We start from the raw sequence: 21,382 nt of genomic DNA, 5'->3' as shown, positions 1-21,382 counted from the left end.
TTAGCACTTATCAACAAAATTTTTGATGTAGCCGATCTTAACAAACATCAAATTTGTTCAAAGTGGATAGTGAATGAAGGGAACTGACCATCCTTTGGGGTATGTAAATACTTTTAAAATTTTCTTATGTGTGGAACATATTTGGAATTTGTGAACAACCCGATAAAATATAACTTTTTATACCATCACAACTTAAAAAAAATAATAATATATATCATGTCATTATCCAACAAAAAAACAAATATAAAACACAAGTCACGCCTAGAAATAATCGTTTTGATTTGTATGTAAACATATAATATTTATTCACAGTATGAAAAATACTTAAAACTCAAAGCCCATCAATAATATCAACAATATAGAAGCAAAACTAATCCAATCTTACGTATTCCTTTGTCATTAAAAACAATGATATAAGACAGTTTTTATGTGCATTTAAAAAGGAGGGAGCATTAGTGACGGATCTTCACATTAAAAGTTCGAGTTTGAGGCTATCCGCTAGCGTGCTATGGCTGATCGATTGCTATCGTTTCATCACTTATCCGTTTTCGTTTTTCTTTTGTTATTCATCCATGGAGACTCCTCTGGTGACTCTCCACGCGACTTCATGATGGCAAGAACTACAATTCATATACCGTTCAATTAGCTCCCGAAAATCTTTATGGTCATCAACCAATTTGCAACAGGCTATATTTGCGACCTTCTCGTTACCATATTTTTAACTTTTACTGTCATAAACGTAGCGACTACTTGGTCATTTTACAAACAACTATAGTGGGAGGCTAGTTTTGCGACTAATTATAGTCAGTCGCAAATTTGTCACTATTTTTGCAACCTGTAAGAGCGGCTTTATGGTCGTTTTATAGGGTCACAATAACTATGTTGTCAAATCCAATTTGTGATTTGTTTTACTTACAAAAGAAGTATCTATATTTGAAACTAGTACCTAAGAAATGCCTCTTTGCGACTAATAGCGACCGTTTTTAACCTTTATTTTGACAAAAGTAGCGATGAACTTGCTTTAAGTTTATTTCGGTTGCTAATTATCTACGACTGATTATAGTCTGTCGCTAGTCTAGCAACCATTAGAGTCGGTCACAAGTCCGTAAATCGACTGTTTTGTTGGGTTGCAAAACCTATGGTGGCCATCCGTTACAACTGTTTTGTTGGATTGTTATAGTTTTGTGACCAATCAATAGATTTGCCAAAACTTTTAAGTTTGTTGTAAACACTTTTTCGGTCACTAAGTGCATGCACATGGAGTGGGACCACTATGTGTGCTCTAATAGTAGTGTGGATGTTGTTGCTAATTGAAGAAACACTAAGTGAACCCTGGGCAGATTATAGATAATCTGGGGGTTAAGTAATGTTTCCCACGAGGATGAGGTTCAGCAGAGAAGATTGTTCTTCAGATGACCTGCAAAACAGACACCGTAAGCTTGTCACTGAGAAGGGGGGGGGGGGTTCCTCCTTGTGACCACCCTCCGGCGTGAGAATCAGACTAGATTGCTCTGAATATAAGTGTATATTAAGAGATTGCTAGATAAGATGAGATATCAGATGATGTCCTTACCATTCCAAGGTGTTGGAGTATTTATAGCCGAAGGTAGGTTTCCTAGAAGGTACAGCCGGCTGAATAGTATTCATGTTCTACCAACAGTGGACTACGCACAGGCCATGCTGGTTGGTGGATAGGCTACGGCCAACAGTAACAAGGTCGGCTGTACACTGTTCCTTTACTGCCGGCTATGCACTGTTCCACCAACTGTAGGCTGCGCACGTCCCATTGTAAGGGTTGGTGAGTAGGCAGCGGCTAATAGTGACAAACAGTATTAGAGGGTGCTCCTCCTCGTACTGTTGTCGGTGAGCTGTCACCCTGTGATTGGTTCATGGGCTGTTCTGGTCAAATCGTCTTCTGCCCATACCTTAGTAGGTATAGTACGAAAGACCTTCCAGAAGCATACGGACTGGCTCATTTAGGCGGGAGTATTCCCGCCTTGCGCATTCCTTCATGTGACTACTGAAGTAGCTAATGCCTTGTGCGTGTAGCCTTGCTGTTAGTGCGGGTAGCCTTCCCTGATGGCTTGTATCCGCAGCTGTGGGAACAGGCGGGGTACTTCACCATTGGGAGGCTTTCCCTGCGGGTACAGCTGGCGTACTGCGCGTAAGGTTCTCTGAGCATGGTGGGTCCTGCTGGAGCAGTTGGTCATTGCGCAGACGTCCCTGTTCAAGGTGAGTCTTGCGGGTCCAACTGGGCTCTGCTGGGACCTACCTCTTCAAGTCCCCCCAGTCCAATGTTCTTCTCATGAATTATTAATAAGTGAGGTGAACTTTTGGACTTAGCAAGGGGTTTTGAAAAGGGTTTAGTTTTTAGGTTTTCTGTGGTGATTCTTCCCGCGGTTTTCCTGATGTCACGCAGAAATTCCCGACTTTTCTGCTTGATCTTTGGGTGTGAAGCGGGTAGGTTTGTAACCTCCTCGCACGTCAGGAGCGTTGAGTCCCACTTGTGTTGATTCTCCATGGGGTTTTGGTAGTTTTCAACATATTGATCAATTATGCTAAAACCACCAATCCCATCATGGAGTTTCAAACAACATAGTTCTCGACGTTCCCGTCATGCGGGGATGTTATTCCCGTTTCCGCAAGCATGGCCCAGAAGATCCTTCTTGGTTTGAATTCCCTGCAGAGTGCTAAGTATGTGAAGGGTTTTGCCTTGACACTGTACCCGCACTCGTCTTACGGTTACTTTACTTCCAAGGTATTCCTGGCGTCAATTCCCTGCGGGTGCTAAGTATGTGAAGGGTTTTGCCTTGACACTGTACCCGCACCCGTCTTATGGTTACTTGGTTGCCAAGGTAAGGGGTATTTTCCCGCTTACTTTTGAATCTTTTTGAATTTTTTTTTTTTTTTTTTTTTTTGAAATTCGAAGAGCTGGTGAAAGGATAAGAACAGTCCAAACCTCTGAAACGTCGTGCGACGGTTTCTTCTGACTGTGTCGGGACGTGCAGGAAGTTATGGTAACAAGTTCAGCCAACACTTCAGCCAACAGAGGAAATATACCGAAGAACAGTGGACGATCCTCAACTGCGTCAGAGAGGAGGATGAATCTTTACTAGACTTCATCACTCGCTTCAACTCCAAAAAGCTAAGTCTGGGCAACATAAGTGAAGATCTTGTTCGCGCCGCTTTCATCCAGGGCATCGAATACCCAGAGCTTATCCGCACATTGACGGGTAAGGACGGCATGCCATCAACATGGGATGCCATCATGACGGCGGCCAAGCGCTTTGCCGAGACGGAGAAGCAACTGAGAAGGGATCTTCCCCAGAGTACACACCTCTACACGCAGAGGACTAGAGAAAACAATGTTCGGATCGCCCGGCAGAACAAAAAGAGGAAGCTAGGTATCTGGCAGTCAAGGGTAAACTTTGACACCTCATCCAGCTCTCACCCTCTTGTTGGCGGAAGAAATAACACACACCCTTCAAGCCAAAAACACCGGTGGACGCCACTCACCAAAAGCGTCACGGAAATATTTGGCACTGAAAAGCTACCATGGCCAAAAGCTCCAATGATCCGGCAGCGACCTAATGCGGATCAGAGTAAATCCTATGACTTCCACGGGACAAAAGGTCATAGTACGGAAGAGTGTACATCCTTGAAGGATATTGTTGAAGCATTCGTCAAGGATGGAAGACTGGCACACCTGGTGGCATCAATCAAGAAGGGAGGAGGGAACGACAACCGGTACCGAGGCAATGGACGAAAGCCCGTTAACATCAGCATCAACATGGTTCATGGTAAGATCAGAGGAAGGAAAAGGCGAACGACAGAACCATGCGCGTGGAAGGAAGCTGAGGTGCGCTTCCCGCGAGTGCCAGGAGGACCCAGCAAAGAAGGCCCTATCGTCATCAAAAGCCAGCTGGGGCACTACATCACTTCTCGCACTCTTGCTGACAACGGCGCCTCGTCAACGGTGATGTACAGGCAGTTCTTCGACAAACTAGATGACGAAGACAAAGAGCGCCTAGAAACGATCTGCGCCTCGATGGAAGGGTTTGATGGCAGCACAAACACCCCCCTGAGCATCCTATCTTTCCCCTTCACTCTTACGGACGAGAATCACTCACGCACAGAAGACGTGGATTTTGTCGTAATGAGGAAGCCACACCACACATACGACATTCTCTTCAGAAGAGATGGGATGGCAAGATTCAACGCCGTGGTATCCTCAGTCCACGGCATGATGGGATGGCCAACAGCTGAGGGTGTAGCGATGATCACCGGCATTCCCCAGGTATGCATCGCATCTGTCTCATCTAAACCCAAACCAAAGATGGCTAAACCAACCATCACCGAACCAGAAAGATGGGCCTTCAACGGCAAATACCCTGACCAGGCCGTTTCCATTGGCCCAACAGTTGTTGATCCCACACGCACCTTACTCAAGCGCTTATTACAAAAAAACGCTGACATCATCGCGTGGACACCAGCTGACATGACTGGTGTACCCCGAAGTAAGGCAGAGCATAAACTCAAATGCGATCCGGCTGTTACGCCAATCGTACAAAAGCGCAGAGTAATGGGGCCAGAACAAACTAACGCGTGTAGAACCCAAGTCAATGAACTCCTTGACGCAGGCATCGTACGCGTTAGTAGATATCAAACTTGGGTTGCAAATCCCGTTATGGTACCGAAGAATAACAAACAATGGCGCATGTGCATAGATTTCAAGGACTTGAACAAAGCATGCCCCAAAGATTGTTATCCGTTACCCGAAATTGATCTTAAGGTGGATTCGTTGGCACCGTTCCGCCTTAAATGCTTCCTGGACGCGTATAAGGGGTACCATCAAATCCACATGGCCGTTGATGATCAGGACAAAACCGCTTTTCGGACGCCCGATGGCACATTTTGTTACCAAATGATGCCATTCGGACTTAAGAATGCCGGGTCCACATACCAACGCCTGATGGACAACCAGTTTCATGCCCAAATTGGGAGGAACTTGGAAGTCTACATGGATGACTTGGTCATCAAAAGCCCTGACCCAGAAGCGATGTTGAAAGACATCGAAGAAACTTTCAACACGCTCAGGAAGATAAACATGAAGCTCAACCCGAGCAAGTGTGCCTTTGGAATGGAAGAAGGGAAGTTCTTGGGGGTCATCGTCACTAAAGATGGCTTCAGAGCGAACCCTGAAAAGGTCGAAGCCATTATCAAAATGGAATCACCTACTACCATCAAACAGGCTCAGACACTGAATGGACGACTAGTGGCACTTAATCGCTTTTTGGCAAACCACGCGGACAAGTCGTTTCCCTTCGTGTCAACGTTGAGAAACTGTTTAAAGAAAACGCACTTCCGCTGGACACCAGAAGCGGAAGCAGCTTTTCAGGAGATTCGGTCACGCTTGATCGAACTCCCAACGCTCACAGCACCAAAAGCGGGAGAGGAGTTAATCCTATACCTTTCCGCAACAGATAGAGCAACCGGGGCAGTCCTGCTAGTAGAGCGAAAAGGCATCCAGATGCCAATCTATTGTCAGTCGTATCCTAACAGACGTAGAAACCCGGTACTCTACCCTCGAAAAATTAGTCTTAGCACTTATACATGCTTCACGCAGGTTAAGACGATATTTCCAGGGTCACCCAATCACCATCCTCTCCAACTTCAAACTTGCAAACGTTCTAGGCAAACCCGAGTTATCGGGACGTCTAGCCAAATGGGCAATTGAGTTGGAGGAGTACGCGATAAAGTATAAGCCAAGACCAGCCATAAAAGGCCAGGTTTTGGCCGACTTTATTGCAGAAGTGCCTGCATCGCGGGAAAAAGAGTGCCAGGAAGAGGCTCAACCCTCTCCAGCACAAGACATCAATGATGTCTGGCGACTCTACACTGATGGAGCAGCCAGTAACGAGGGTTCAGGCGCAGGGCTGAAACTAACCAACCCAGCAGGCCAAGAATACACTTACGCTATTCGACTGGATTTTCCAAGTACGAATAACGAAGCCGAGTATGAGGCATTCTTGGCTGGGCTGAGAATTGCGCGTAAGATGGGAGTGAAAAACTTGGAAACCCACGTGGATTCCATGTTAGTAGCCAATCAAATCAACGGGACGTACACGGTCGTGAACGACACAATGGCCCTGTACCTCGCACAAGCAAAATCCCTTATGCGCGATTTCAACGACTGCAAAGTCATACACGTCAAGCGAAGTGAAAACAAATCTGCGGATGCGTTAAGCAAGCTTGCATCATTAGCCTTCACCCACTTAGGAAAGGACATCCGCATTGAACTCCTCGAGACACCTTCGGTCCCGCACAAGGAAATTTGTGTCATCCAAACCGGTACAGAAACGTGGATGATACCAATAATAAAATACCTTGCGGCAGGTACACTACCACAGTCAAAAACACAGGCAAGAAAACTACGCTGTAAAGCACTGAATTATCAACTCATCGATGACATCCTTTACAGACGTAACTTTCTTGGCCCACTCTTAAGATGCGTGGACAACCAAGATGCTGACTACCTCCTAAGGGAAGTACACGAAGGCATCTGTGGAGTACACGCAGGTCCCCGCGCTGTTGTAGCTAAGCTAAACAACGCGGGATACTTTTGGCCGGGGATGCATACGGATGCGCTGGCATACATCAGAAAATGCAGGTCTTGCCAGATCTACGCACCCAACACGCACCGCCCGAAGAATGAACTTGTTCCAGTCACCTCTTCATGGCCATTTCAGAAGTGGGCCATCGATGTGACAGGCCCATTTCCTACAGTAGCAGGAAATGTTCAGTTCCTAGTGGTAGCCATCGACTACTTCACCAAGTGGATAGAAGCAAAACCCTTAGCCCAAACAACCGCAAAACATATCAAAAAATTTATTTGGGAATTTATTATTTGTCGTTTTGGACTTCCACAGAATTTGGTGAGCGATAACGGCACCAACTTTGCTGACAAGAAGCTACAACAGTGGCTGAAAGAACTTCAAATCACCCACACCTTTACCTCAGTGACACACCCGCAAGGTAATGGTGAGGTGGAAAGAGCAAATAAGAGCATCGTCGAAGGCATCAAGAAAAGACTCTTGGAACACAGATCCGGCTGGGTGGACGAGCTTCCGCACGTCCTTTGGGCAAACAGAACGCTGAAGAAGGCCAGTACGGGAGAAACCCCGTTCAGTCTCACTTATGGCACTGAAGCCATGGTCCCGGTCGAAATTGGTTTACCCTCACCAAGGGTCTTGATTCAGCCAGAAGACAATGATGCGGAAAGACGGTTGGACCTTATGCTAACCGAGGAACGCAGAGACTTAGCCGCAGTGCGTGAAGAGAACTACAAGCGACAAATGCAAAAGTACTACAACACGCGGGTAAAACTCTGCAACTTCAATGTAGGAGACTACATACTGCGTAACAACGAGGCTTCGAACCAAGAACGCCCGGGAAAGCTGGCCCCGGTCTGGGAAGGGCCATACATTATCAAAGAAGTCCTGGGAAAGGGCGCATACCGGCTCGAAAGGCTCAATGGCACTCCCATCCCAAGAACATGGAATGGAGCTCAATTACGCAAATGTTATATGTAGATCAATTCCAAACTTGTAAAGAAAAGGCCTAGAGCCACTTCTAATGGAAATGATTCTCCTTTCACAATGTGTTGATAGCCTTACCTTTATACTTATGAACTTCCCGCACTAATGTGCCGGTATTCACCGCATAAATGGGGGAAGAAGTAAGTCGTTACGTGTGGAAGGCGGCAAAACCCGCATAAACACAACGCTAGAAATCTCAAGTTTTAAGGAAAACCTACACGCAGGTCAGATGTAAGTAAAGTCTAGCCATCCTTGTAAGTGCAAGTGACGGTCTTACCCGCACAATCACGAACAAGGAAGCAAAACTTCAACCTATCATCTACCACGTTCAAAGGTTAACTTATTCTGAACACTTAGAAAATTTCAAAGGAAAAGATGAGGAAAACTTCCACGCAGGTCAGATATAAGTAAAGTTAAACCATCCTACTAAGTGTAAGTGACGGTCATACCCGCACAATCATGAAAGAGGAAGCGAAACAAAGTTATAATTTTCCACGTTAAAAAGTTAACTTATCTAAGTACTAAAGAAATTGCTAAGTTAAATCAAAACATGCGTAAAATAAACAAGGCAAAGAACTAACACAATCTTTATTCCATCAAATTCAAACATTACAAGGATAGCTATACAAAAGCAAAAATCTACGCTAATGGTGGAAAGGGATCTTCAGAATCAAGCTTCAGGACCACTTCCACTTGGACCCGCTCCATCAGTAGAGCGTGGTGGTTCAAGGAAAGCTTTAAGAATAGCTAGCCCATCATCAGCAGCAGCGACTTCGTTCACCTTTTCCACCACCGGATGCGGGAAGGCGGCATACTGGTTCACTGCTTGGTCGTAAATAGCTTCAGTATCCACATCATACAAAGGGAAGTTGGAAGGCGGGATGCCTTTCTCAACGAACCCTAGACCAAGCAGGAAGCCGGCCTTTTCCCCATCCTCGTGAGAAGCGTTGAGGGCTGCGCTCATAGCATCGTCATAAAACGTCTCTGAGAAGACCCGATGCACAACCTACAAAGAAAAAATACAAGTATCAGAACCTTTTATATTTACAAAGAAAAGCGTAAAGACATGAAAAGCTTACCTGAGACAACGCTTCTCGAAGAAGCCATTCCTTGGCAACCAGAGCTTCTTGGAGGGCGGCTTGAGCTTGGGTACAGGCGCGTTCAGCTTCACTTTTATTAAGGTTGGCAAGCAACACTTCCTTTGCAGCAGCCTCTTCGACGCCCTTTAGCTTCCGCTCAGTGTGGTCAAGCACGCCCCTCTGGTCCAGGATTTCTTGGAGCTTCTTCGCGTCCTCCATCGCCAAGGCATCATGAGCCTGCTGGAGAGCCTCTAATTTGGCTTTAAGCTCTTCATTCTCCAGGCGTAGAGGCTTAGCAACAGCTTCAGCCTTGGTGGCCCTTTCAGTTGCGTTCCTAGCAGTTTCCTTAGCTAGCCGAAGCTGTTCATTAACAGCTTGGGCAGCCTTGGAACGGGCCTCGAGACGGGCCTGAACCTCAACTTCAAGGGCCTTGAACGCCTTCTCCTTCTCCGCCGACGCGGCGGAGAGCCTCCTATTCTCCTCCCGGACAGCCCGCGCCTGAGCTACTTCCTGAAGGCGAGCTGCTTTTAACTTGTCGTTTTCACGACAAAGCAGCTCGACGCGCGGCTGCATCCGGGCCAGGAGAACCCGAAGCTCATTGCTTAGCCTTCCCTCCTGGTAGCTAGCCATGGCTTCCCCCAACGCACCACTAGGAGCAGCGTGACGAGCCCACTCCACGCACTCCACAGGGGTGCCAAGGGTTGTTCCTCGGCGAATATTCCATCGTGGAACATACACTTCATTGGAATCCGACACTGCAAAAAACAAAAAGCAGTTAGGAAAAGATGATAAAAAAATATATATATATATATAAAATAGGCCAAAAGAACCCTACGCACCTGTAGGGTCAATAACAGGCCGATAGCCGCCGAACCCATCACCTGAACCCAAGGGAAATCCATCCAAGAGGTCAGGCAGATGGGAAGGTGGCAGAGGTTGGCGATACGCCCCATGCATACCTGAAGGATCGGCCGTCGTTGCCGATGACGGAGGAGGCATGGTAAAGGCCGCCGCGGCCGCCGCGGTCGCGGCTGCGGAATCCGCAGCAAGAGTAGCCGCCGGCTCGGTGAAAGATGCGGTAAAAATAGCACTCACAGCCGGCGGTGACGTCATCACAGCTGGAACAGTCGGCTCAAAGGAGTGAGCAACTGAACCAGCGGAAGCAGGCGCAGGCGCCTGGGTCGTCGCCTCAGGTAGGCTGACCAAGCCTACCATCATTGGCGGAGAGGTACTCCTCTGTGCTCCACCCTGGAATGCGTCAACATCCACGCCTGCACAAAGAAGATAAGTATTAATGATAGAAAACTATGAAAAAGATAAAAGGAAGTTTGTACTTACGGGTTTTCTTGAGCCTAAAGGTACGGAGAGGCGGGGACGAACCCGATGGAGCCGGCCTCTTTGCGTCGCTCACCGTCGTCTTCTTGGGCTCTCCGGAGGTGACAGTCGCAGCCTCCGGAGCGGTGGTCTTGTCACCACCGGGATTCCCCGCCACCTCGTCGCTCTCGGTCTCCGAATCAGACCGAGGCACCGGATCGGCAGTGGAGGCCACCTTCTCCTTCCCCTTCCCGCCGGCAGCCTTCTTCTTCCGCACCAACGGAGGACCATCTGCGGATTCCTCATCAGAACATACGATTAGAGGAATTCCAGCAGAGGTTTCAACATTGAGGGGTCGAGGGTTGAATAGCGCCTTACCTGGCCGCCTGGCGCTAAGGATCTCGTGGCCTAGCGGGTAGACCTCCACGAACCGATCCGCCGTTTGTTCTAGGATGGGCAACTCGTTCTCGTCTAGAGCGCGAGTACCCATCCGAGCAGGACCGTCAGCCTCCCGCGGGTTCAGGAGCGACTTCAAGTCGTTCCCCTCTGAAATAAACAGGAAAGAGTTAGAAGAGATTCTAAATCAACAAAAAGAAACAGAGCATACCGTAAGGAACAGAGTTCGAACCGTATTCAAGGACGATTGGGATCTTTTGCGCATCCGCCTCCTTCCATACCGGCTCATCCCGAGCATCACCATCCCGGACTCTGCAAACCGGTAAACCGGAGATTGGACTCGGGATATCCTCGAGAACCATTCCGCCTCCTGGTAGTTGGAGGCGTGAAAGCTGGGAAGTGCTTGCCCATTCTTGAATTTCATGGCAAGGGGGATGGCACGGGCGGAGATGAAGAAGAACTCCCGCTTCCACGCGCGAAGACTGCGCTCGGTTGCGCAAATCTTCAATCCCTTTATCCGGGTTATCAACATATACCACCCCTGGATGCACCTCCAAGTGTAGAAGGTCATCAGGCGGTCAACATAGGGCTCAATGCCCAGAATCCGGCACACCCACTCGAAGTGCCGAATCTTGGCAATCGCCATCGGGTGCACCTCGGTCAGGTGCACACCGTGCCTCTCCAGGACACGGTACACAAACTTTGTCAATGGGAACCTAAGATTCCCATAAACAAAGAATGCAGCATATACCCCGATCTTGCCTCTGGGGGCATCGTACACTGTCTGATGGGGTTCAGGAAACTCAGGCTCGAGAGACTCGAGCATGAACTTCCTGACGACGTACTGGTACAGATCGACAGGCAAAGCACACTGGCACTCGCCAGCAGTACTCTTGTCGTCGTCTGTAGATTCGAGATCACGAGACGACATCTTGCAGATGAAAGAAAACGATTTCGAGAAAAGGCTCGACTGAAAAGTTGAGTATTCACCGGAAATCGTTCTGAAGATGAAGAGAAAAGTGAAAGTGTGAATTACAAAGAACCCTTTCCCCCTTTATATACTAATCGCAATTAATGCGATGAATTTAATGCGGAGGAGAGAGAAATCGAAGGTGCAATGAAACTATGACACGTGGCAAAGAGCAAGCTGGCAACAGCTGTTGAAAGGACGCATACCATTAATTTCGCGGCCACGCGCCCGAAAATCGGGCCCACGCGCCTGAAAAAGCGACTGGAATGACCAGGTACTGTCACGTTACCATAACTTCCTGCACGTCCTGACACAGTCAGAAGAAACCGTCGCACGACGTTTCAGAGGTTTGGACTGTTCTTATCCTTTCACCAGCTCTTCGAATTTCAAAAAAAAAAAAAAAAAAAAAAAAATTCAAAAAGATTCAAAAGTAAGCGGGAAAATACCCCTTACCTTGGCAACCAAGTAACCATAAGACGGGTGCGGGTACAGTGTCAAGGCAAAACCCTTCGCATACTTAGCACCCGCAGGGAATTGACGCCAGGAATACCTTGGAAGTAAAGTAACCGTAAGACGAGTGCGGGTACAGTGTCAAGGCAAAACCCTTCACATACTTAGCACTCTGCAGGGAATTCAAACCAAGAAGGATCTTCTGGGCCATGCTTGCGGAAACGGGAATAACATCCCCGCATGACGGGAACGTCGAGAACTATGTTGTTTGAAACTCCATGATGGGATTGGTGGTTTTAGCATAATTGATCAATATGTTGAAAACTACCAAAACCCCATGGAGAATCCACACAAGTGGGACTCAACGCTCCTGACGTGCGAGGAGGTTACAAACCTACCCGCTTCACACCCAAAGATCAAGCAGAAGTCGGGAATTTCTGCGTGACATCAGGAAAACCGCGGGAAGAATCACCACGGAAAACCTAAAAACTAAACCCTTTTCAAAACCCCTTGCTAAGTCCAAAAGTTCATCTCACTTATTAATAATTCATGAGAAGAACATTGGACTAGGGGGACTTGAAGAGGTAGGTCCCAGCAGATCCCAGTTGGACCCGCAAGACTCACCTTGAACAAGGACGTCTGCGCAATGACCAACTGCTCCAGCAGGACCCACCATGCTCAGAGAACCTTACGCGCAGTACGCCAGCTGTACCCGCAGGGAAAGCCTCCCAATGGTGAAGTACCCCGCCTGTTCCCGCAGCTGCGGATACAAGCCATCAGGGAAGGCTACCCGCACTAACAGCAAGGCTACACGCACAAGGCATTAGCTACTTCAGTAGTCACATGAAGGAATGAGCAAGGCGGGAATACTCCCGCCTAAATGAGCCAGTCCGTATGCTTCTGGAAGGTCTTTCGCACTATACCTACTCCCGCCTAAAATATGGGCCGCAATTATCAAAATTTTTTCGGAACTATAACCGGTTTGCCGTTAAAAACCGGTATTTTAGAAAAAAACCGATGTTCTACAAACCGGTCAAAAATACCGGACTCAAAATACCGGCTTGCTATGTGAAATCTGGTTTTGTCGGTTCAACCGGCCGGCTTGAACCAGTTATTAAAACACTGCTGTTAGGTTAAATGAACTAATATCAAGCTCGACATAACTCGTTACACCCTTACCTAAAGGTTGAGAAACGTCCTAATCACAACAAAAGTAACACTGTTTGCCGCGTAACACTTGATGAGAAAAGTTCTATTTTCTAGCTTCTTACAGAATGTTCCAATGCAGTTTTTCATGCGTGTTAACACGAAGTGCAACACTGTTTGTCGCATAACACTTGATGAGAAAACCACAAAACAATTCAAGGAGAAGATTGATGATGGGTTTCGAGCCAACATGTGTGATATTTTTCGTAATAGAAAGTTTTAAAACATTAGCGGTATAAATATACTTCATTAAGTTGTTAATAAGAAAATGTTTTTTGACAGGATATTTGTAACACCCCACCCTGGAAGGGTGACGTGTCACTATCATAGATATCAAAACATAAGACATAATTTCATAAGTCAAACATTATTACAGAGCCCTAGGTTTAATTATTTATTACATAACATCAGTTCTAGATAAACTAGCATAGGCTACCAAAAGTGACTAACTTTGTCAAACCAAAAGTCCTAGAGCTCAGTTTTTATCTCTCTTCACACCCCGCCTAGAGTAACCTGTGAACCTGCTAAAAAAAGATTTACGGAATGAACCGAATGCTCAGTACGGATAAAATGGCACAAGTAACAATAATAACAATCTAGCAAGATCAAACAATAATATGACATAAGATGATATGACACAATGTAAAGCAAGCCAATAAACTAAATCGTATCATACGGATGTACCCATGAGCCGAATAACTTATTACTTACAAACATGCACATAGAGCTGCAGACCCTATGTGCCGAACGTGCAATGGAGCGTGGGCATCACACACCATCCACCATAGTCATATACATATATCCTAGGACCAGTCCATACGCCTCCTAATGGCCTCATGTACCTCACAAGTACTAAGGAGACGCCTTGATTTAGGCTCACCGTCAAGGTTGGTGCCACGCCATAGATGCCGCAATGTCGTGCTTGTGGTCACCCCCACAAGTAGGAACATGCTCAGGGTAACAGATCATAATAGCTGAAACAACACTTCAACAATATATCCAAAGTACGCTCTCGAAGCGTCAAAGCAAATACATAATCATATCATTATCATTGAAGCACGCAATAATGAGCACAATATAATAATAATTCTATTGCATGCTATTAAGTCATATAACAAATCATAATCAGAACATGAATCGAACGGACGGCCAAATGAATCAAGTTGTCAAAGAACGATAGGAGTTCCAAAAGTATATATATATATATATATATATATATATATATATATATATATATATATATAATATCAACAGGGTTTTAACAAACGAATATAATAACAATAAGGAAGGGGTTAAGTACCTTAAATGAAAATTAACACTAGAATCAGACTTGTTCTTTTAAAGGGTTGTAAAGACCTACAAGTAATTTTACGTTTGATGAGATTTAACGTTTTGCATTTTATATTCATCTGATAACTTGGGTTCGTAGATATTGTTAGTAAATAAGTTGACAGATTATAGCAATCTAAGTTTAGTTACAAGTCTTATTAAATTTTTCCTTATAAATATATTTAATATAAAAACTGTGTTATAATAACAAAGCCATATTTAGTTATGTTTGGAGAGAAAACAACACTTTATTTCCTAGTATTATTAAATTATTGAGAACTAAATAATTTATGTGAGTCTAGTTCTAAGCATATTAGTTTATGGATAACACATGGTTACTTGAACCATGTTGTCTACGTGAGTTAGTTACAGCATGAGCAAAAAAAAAAATACATTAGCATAACAATGTAAGAGTCGTGTGACGGCCCATGTTCGAACTCGTAACCTACGAGTGAGAGGTGGGTTGTTGCCTACAAATGAGCCAAGGAGCTTATTCATAATAAAATATGACATATGATTATTAAAAATAAATTAACAGTTCCATTCTTTACAAAGTTAGATAGCCTATTTTAATGAGCTGGTACATTTTTTTTTCTTTTACTGATGATAGAGCGGTTTTCTAATTGCAAAACAAACGATATTCACTTACGAACCAGTTAACTGACTGAGTTTTTTACATATACGGAGGAGTTGCGGGCTACCAGCACGCGTCGTTGGGGTTCGGCGGTGGCAACTGCGGTTGGTGATGACCGGTGATCAGCTGACAACAACGTTAGGGGGTGGAGACGAGCGAAGGTGGGTTTGGGTTTACGTATGGTGCCTGAGAACCGGTTGGTCGGAAATGGTAAGCATGTTAATGTAAAGAAGTAACCAAGATGTATAAAATGCTGTGTGAGCTAGGATGAAGCAATTGTCGGTATTTAAACTAAGGGATCAATAATCCATGCTTAAGTGTCATCATTAACATTGAGTGAAAGGTATGGTGTACACAGGAAACTTGATCATGCTCTAGAAGGATGGAAGAAATTGGATGCAGCAGGTGTAATAATTATAAAAGTGGTTTAAAGAGTGGTCTGAAGAAGTGTGAAGTTAAAACATAAAAATATCTATTCAATCATTGAAGAGGAAACTCAAAATACCTTGGTCAAACTAATCTGGTTATATGTGTGAACAAGAAGAAAATGTTTTAATACATATTTATTTTAACATATATTTGTTTTTTTATATTGTTATTGTACTCCTCTTTCCTTTTCTTTTGATTGACAAGTAACTAGATAATAATCTGAGTAGGTTAGAATTGTCATGTCCAAATAATATTATTTGATCATTTCATTTACCAATATGTTTTGATTTGTTTGTTGAGCAAACATATTATTATATTTGCACTATTATTATTAATGTTATTAAAACTATCGCATTACATGTTTATTTATTTGTCTATTGGTATTATTTTTGTTATTATTATTATAACGGTTATTTCAATATTGGACCATTTACCTTTAGTTGCTCCGGTAACAAGGTCGGACAATGGCTCCCAACCTGCATATCAACTCGGATATTCTATTGGTGGTAAAGTACGATATTCAGATGTAAGCTCAAAAAGGTTTTCTTTTAATGTTACTCCTGCTAATTTTAATGAAAGAGTCATGATAGATTTGTTTTTGTTGCCATGTCTTCTACAGCTATCTAATGTTAGATGCTACTATTAATAGAAAATCTTAGGAGAATCACCAAAATAACATGTTGACTAACAAAAGTGACTAAACTATTTGCAATCACATAACATTCTAAACCAATAAAGAAGAAAGATAAGAAAAGTAAACTAGTAGGAGTAATTTGCACCCACTATTAGACGACGGTTGTATCAAAATATATGGAAGAAGTAGTAATTTACCTACATTGTACTTTTTACATCCTGGGAGGCATGTATTGCACTCTTTAGTCTTTACACCTGGAATGTGCTTTTGGCACCTATATATGGCATATTAGACGTAATTTATGTTGAAAACTAATCTTGAAATTAGTTAAAAGAAAGTTGAACGGGTTAAAGTGAAAAGTTTATATATTTTATTTTAAATAGTTTATTTGACTTTGAATTAAAATATGTTTACTATAATTTAAAGGGATTTGAGTCATAGTAGAATTAGATTTGGTTGCTTATTCATCAAGCTTTTCTAGTATAAAGAGATTCAGGGTAATTGTAATATGTGGTTTTTCATGAAAAGTATTATAATAAATAGGGCCAATTTTGTTTGAAATCAAATTCCGTGTTCGTGTTCTTGTGCCTGATTTTCAATACTTTACACCTAGTCATGCAACACTTCTTGATTTCATATAGGTCTACATTGTCGGCACTCCCACAATCTCACATGTATTTTCTTTTTTGATATAGAAAGTTTATGCCTATAACTGAAACTATTTTAGTCCATATTCATTTTGGTTAATTTGATGGTTTATCCAAATTCTAAAGGCCACATACCATTGTACCCCTCGACTTCCTTAAGGTTGGTGATGATGTAATTTATACACGTGTTATGCAGACCAAGGACGAGAAATATTTTATCAACAACCACTTATCGTTCATAGTCAGCTACCACCAAAGTGAAGACTTAGGCTATGGAAGAATCGTCGGGTTTGAAGCTAAAGCTTTCTGGTAAATAAAAGTTTGTCATATATATGGTTAAATACTTAAATCGTTACAGTTCAAAATTTTAATTGAAATAAAACCTTAATAAAAGTTCTATCCTAGAATGTCTTACTGTCCCTGCCAGATAGCCTCAGATGCCAAATCACCATCCACCTAAGCCATCTTCAAACACATTCTAAGACCAGTTAGCTTACGCTAATAGTTCATCATAAAAGCATTCAAGAAAACTTGTATTAGGTGTTCAACAATCATAATCAGTAGAAACACTTAATTATAAATATAAAGCCCCTAAATGCTCATGTCCTTTCGAGTACGTACCATCCGTGCACATTAAGCGCGCACATGGTTATTTCCCAAACCAATTCCCATTACATTACATCACACACATGGCAATATATGCCCATGATAGCAGTGCCATCACCACCTTGAGATATGATGGATACGATCACATTCCTTCTCGTCTCTAGCCAGTCTAGATGTGATCAGCATCTTATAACCAATTCTCGATAGTCCATATATTCTCAACCTCAACGATCACTTTTCTGACCTAAGACCAATTGCCACACACATCGCTCACATAAACTTCATTATACAAGATCATCTATCCCACTGATCTTTGTAGGCTTCTTTATACGCATTCGTTGTTGAAACAAATTCCACAGCCTAATTGCTTGGACGAACATACCCGTATAACTCCATTTAAACGGCCAAGCCCATGTTCACATAACCTTATCAGTTCTCTCAATTATTCCATAATCATAGGTAATACCATCTTAACAATATTCTCACGCACTTATTTATTTCATGCAAGTTTATATATCATGAGTTTTACCATCCAAATCTTAGCCCCCTATTTATAGTATTATCACATCCCACACATAAGGTTTTATATTTATTTCATCTTATTACATTCCATACCATAACATTTTGCACCCATCACATCTTGTCACGCGATTATCATTTATCACAAACAATCATGATGGTAACAAATATACGCATGACAACACATTCATATTCACATAAACCCGTGCCCAAAGAGTTTGGTTTTTTTTATAAGCATACACCTGTTCGAGGTTGGTTTTTTTTTATAAGCATTAATCTTTATATGTGTGTTCATCCAAAACACATTTAAAAACATTAAAAAGACGGATATGTTAACTCGCCTTAGATGTCTAGATGTTTAACTTGCTTCTAGTTCACCCGTTCGTGTCTGAAATCACCCAACTAATGCTTAGCTCGATGCACAACCTGACACACGTACGTTTTAAGCATTAACCCTTAACGTTTACTGCTCAAATGTTCTTTGGCCCTTAACATTGGTGCTCCGGCTTGTTCTAGAAGCATCTCGACTTTTTGAGTGCTCCGGCTTGTTCTACAACCTGACACACGTACGTTCTAGCAATAACCCTTAACGTTTACTGCTCAAATGTTCTTTGGCCCTCAACATTGGTGCTTCGGCTTGTTCTAGAAGCATCTCGACTTTTTGAGTGTTGCAATCCATCCCTTTTTGGTCATCCATGGAAACTTTCTTCATTTCCCCTTGATTGGATGCTTGAAAACTTACCCAAATCACGTAACCCATTGCCATTCACCACCTTGGACCATGGTCACCTCCCATTTTCTTGGCCGAATAGCGGTACCAGTACCAAGAATTCGTGATTTTCGGACCGGGACTGGTCGGTACCGGTACGGTCCTGATTTCATCCCTAGTTTGGTGCAACCCCGAGATATCATTGTTTTCTTCCCTCACTAACACACCTTCCATCTCTATGCCAATAACTCTTTAAACAATATTCTTAAATTGATTTGATTTAATCCATAAAGCCCAAACTACTATAACTATACCACTAATAAGTACTAAACTATCTGATTTTTGTTAATTTACTAATTTAACAACACCCCTAAAAACAGATGTTACAATATATGCATTTTATATGATTCTTTGTATGACCAAAATATTAACCTTAAATATACTTGATCATCAATGGAACCACAATACTAGTTTGGTGATGTGTGACCCGGATGCAAAAGGCCTAATTACAAGCTCTGACCCTCCACAAGAAGACGTTGCTGATAAGAAGGATATCTTCTTCACTTATGATGTTGAGTTCCGGGTAAAATTCTAACCCTTGGGTTGTAATTTATACTTTCAAATCATTGAGTAAAGGGCCTGATATATAAAACTTTTTTAAATTAGCATCTTGAAAGTAGTTGGATTTTCATAATCAAAACTGTGCTCACTTTTCGATAATAACTCATGCTGTTGATTTGACTAACGTCAGTTCTAAATTTCATATTCGTTGCTAAAAGCGATCCTAGTTTAATGGAGATGTAACTCTGGTTGTCCCTAATGAATTAACTTTTAATTTATATTTCTATTAGAATAGTGTAAATAGTTTTTAAACAACATAAATGAAATATATGGAAGGCAGGGTTACCTTTTGTTAGAGTGAAATTTCTTTTGCTAACTAAAAAGTGTCATTGTTCAAATTGTTGGTATAGATTATTATTATCGGCCAATGAACCAGGGTTTTGACGATTAAAATCTAATTTGTCTTTCATAGCGTCATTTTTCCGATAGCCAAACAAAATCTAAGAGTAACAAGTATTTGGGTAGCCCGACCCAACCTGTTTGACTAGGTACCGAGTTAGATATGCCCGTTTGTCAAGTCTAATTTCTAGCTTTCATTGAACATGCATGCAGGAGAGTGATGTCAAGTGGACATCAAGATGGGATACTTATCTTCTTATGACTGATGATCAGATTTCATGGTTTCCAATTGTGAATTCACTTATGAATGTTCTTCTTATGTCGGGTATCATGGCCGCAATCATGTTAGGAACACTTTACCATCACATTTCCAACTACAACCAATTAGAAACCCTCGAGGGTCAAGAAGAAACGGGTTGGAAACTAATACACACGGATGTTTTCCGGCCCCCGGTTAAGTCAGAACTACTTTGTGTCTATGTTGGAACCGGAGTACAATTTTTCGGTATGATAGTACTCACCATAGTTTCCGGACTCCTAGGGTTTCTTTCTTCTTCAAACGCGGGTGGGCTCATGACTGACATTGTCCTTCTTTGGTCTCTAATGGGAATCTTTGGCGGGTTCGCTATGGCTCGTCTTTATAAAACATTTGAAGGGTCCGAATGGATAAAAACCACCTTAAAAACCGCATGCATGTTTCCGGGACTAGTCTTTTGCATAATGTTTGTTCTAAATGTTGTAATATGGAGTGAAGGGTCATGGAGAGGCATGCCATTTGGTAACATGTTTGATTTGGTGTCTTTATGGTTCGGTCTTTCTATCCCACTCGTTTCTATCGGTAGTTACATTGGTTTCAAACAACCAGAAATCAAATATCCGGTAAAATCTAATGAAATCCCAAGGGAGATCCCGGAACAACGTTTGTACAAGAGCCTGGTTCTCGCGATCATGATAGGCGGAATAATACCGGCTGGGGCGGTGTTCAACAATCTGTTTTTAACGTTCACTTCAATCGGCTTATTGATCATAATATGTGTCGAGGTCACGATCATGATGTGTTATTTCCACCTATGTGGTGAAGATTATCGATGGTGTGGCGATCTTTTCTCACATCGGGTTCTTTAGCCTTTTATTTCTTCTTATATGCAACATTCTACTTCTTCACAAAGCTGAACATCACAAAGCTTGTACCTGGTATTTTGTATTTTGGGTATATGTTGGTTGCATCTTGTGCGCTTTTCGTGTTGATGGGTACAATCGGTTTCTTTGCATGTTTCTGGTTCACTCGGATTATCTACTCTTCAGTGAAGATTGTTTAAAACCTACAAGGGGAAGTCTTGTCTGGACTTGATGTTTGTTCATTAATATGTGACACTGTTATGTTGTAAAATTGATAATAAAATATGTGTGTGTTAAAGAAAAACAGCTTGTGAACAGTTTAATAATAAGATATAATGATGTTTTTGCAATCTTGTTATGTTAGCCGAGATTATTAATTGTATTTAGTTATTATCATGATATGATACTTATCTTTAAATTTGTTTGTTGTCATTATACTACTAGAAGTCTAGACATTTGTGTTCCAGCCTTCCAACCAATGCGTTTATCGCCTATAATCGGTTCAAACAACGTGACATCAGTGTGAAGAGAAGACTTGGAAATAGAGAATCTACAGGTAACAAGACCGAAATCCGTTTTGTGCACATTCGCACCAAGTTGTGAACTAGGTACAGCAAACACCAACATAACTACCAAAGTTAGATTGGTTTGTACAAACAACAATAATACACAATTTAGAGCTATGTGTGAGGTATCAATGATCATCAAGATTTTGGTAATGATGACGATTATGCGACGCAGGGAAATCAGAAATTGCAACAACATTAACCAGCTGAGCCCAAA

The 21,382-nt window shown here is 42.8% G+C and overlaps 1 pseudogene; it reads left to right on the top strand.

The window, feature by feature from the left end:
• The first annotated feature begins 19,634 nt into the window (after positions 1–19,634).
• Positions 19,635–20,921, top strand: LOC143599715 (transmembrane 9 superfamily member 7 pseudogene; annotated as a pseudogene).
• Positions 20,922–21,382: the final 461 nt, after the last annotated feature.

This window comes from Bidens hawaiensis, unplaced genomic scaffold (assembly GCF_021521415.1).
Source record: "Bidens hawaiensis isolate Kalapana, Puna unplaced genomic scaffold, B.hawaiensis_p1.1 tig00052552_1, whole genome shotgun sequence".
NCBI lineage: Eukaryota > Viridiplantae > Streptophyta > Magnoliopsida > Asterales > Asteraceae > Bidens > Bidens hawaiensis.
The sequence above is the reverse complement of the archived record's forward strand: the minus strand, read 5'-3'. Positions and strand labels throughout refer to the sequence as shown.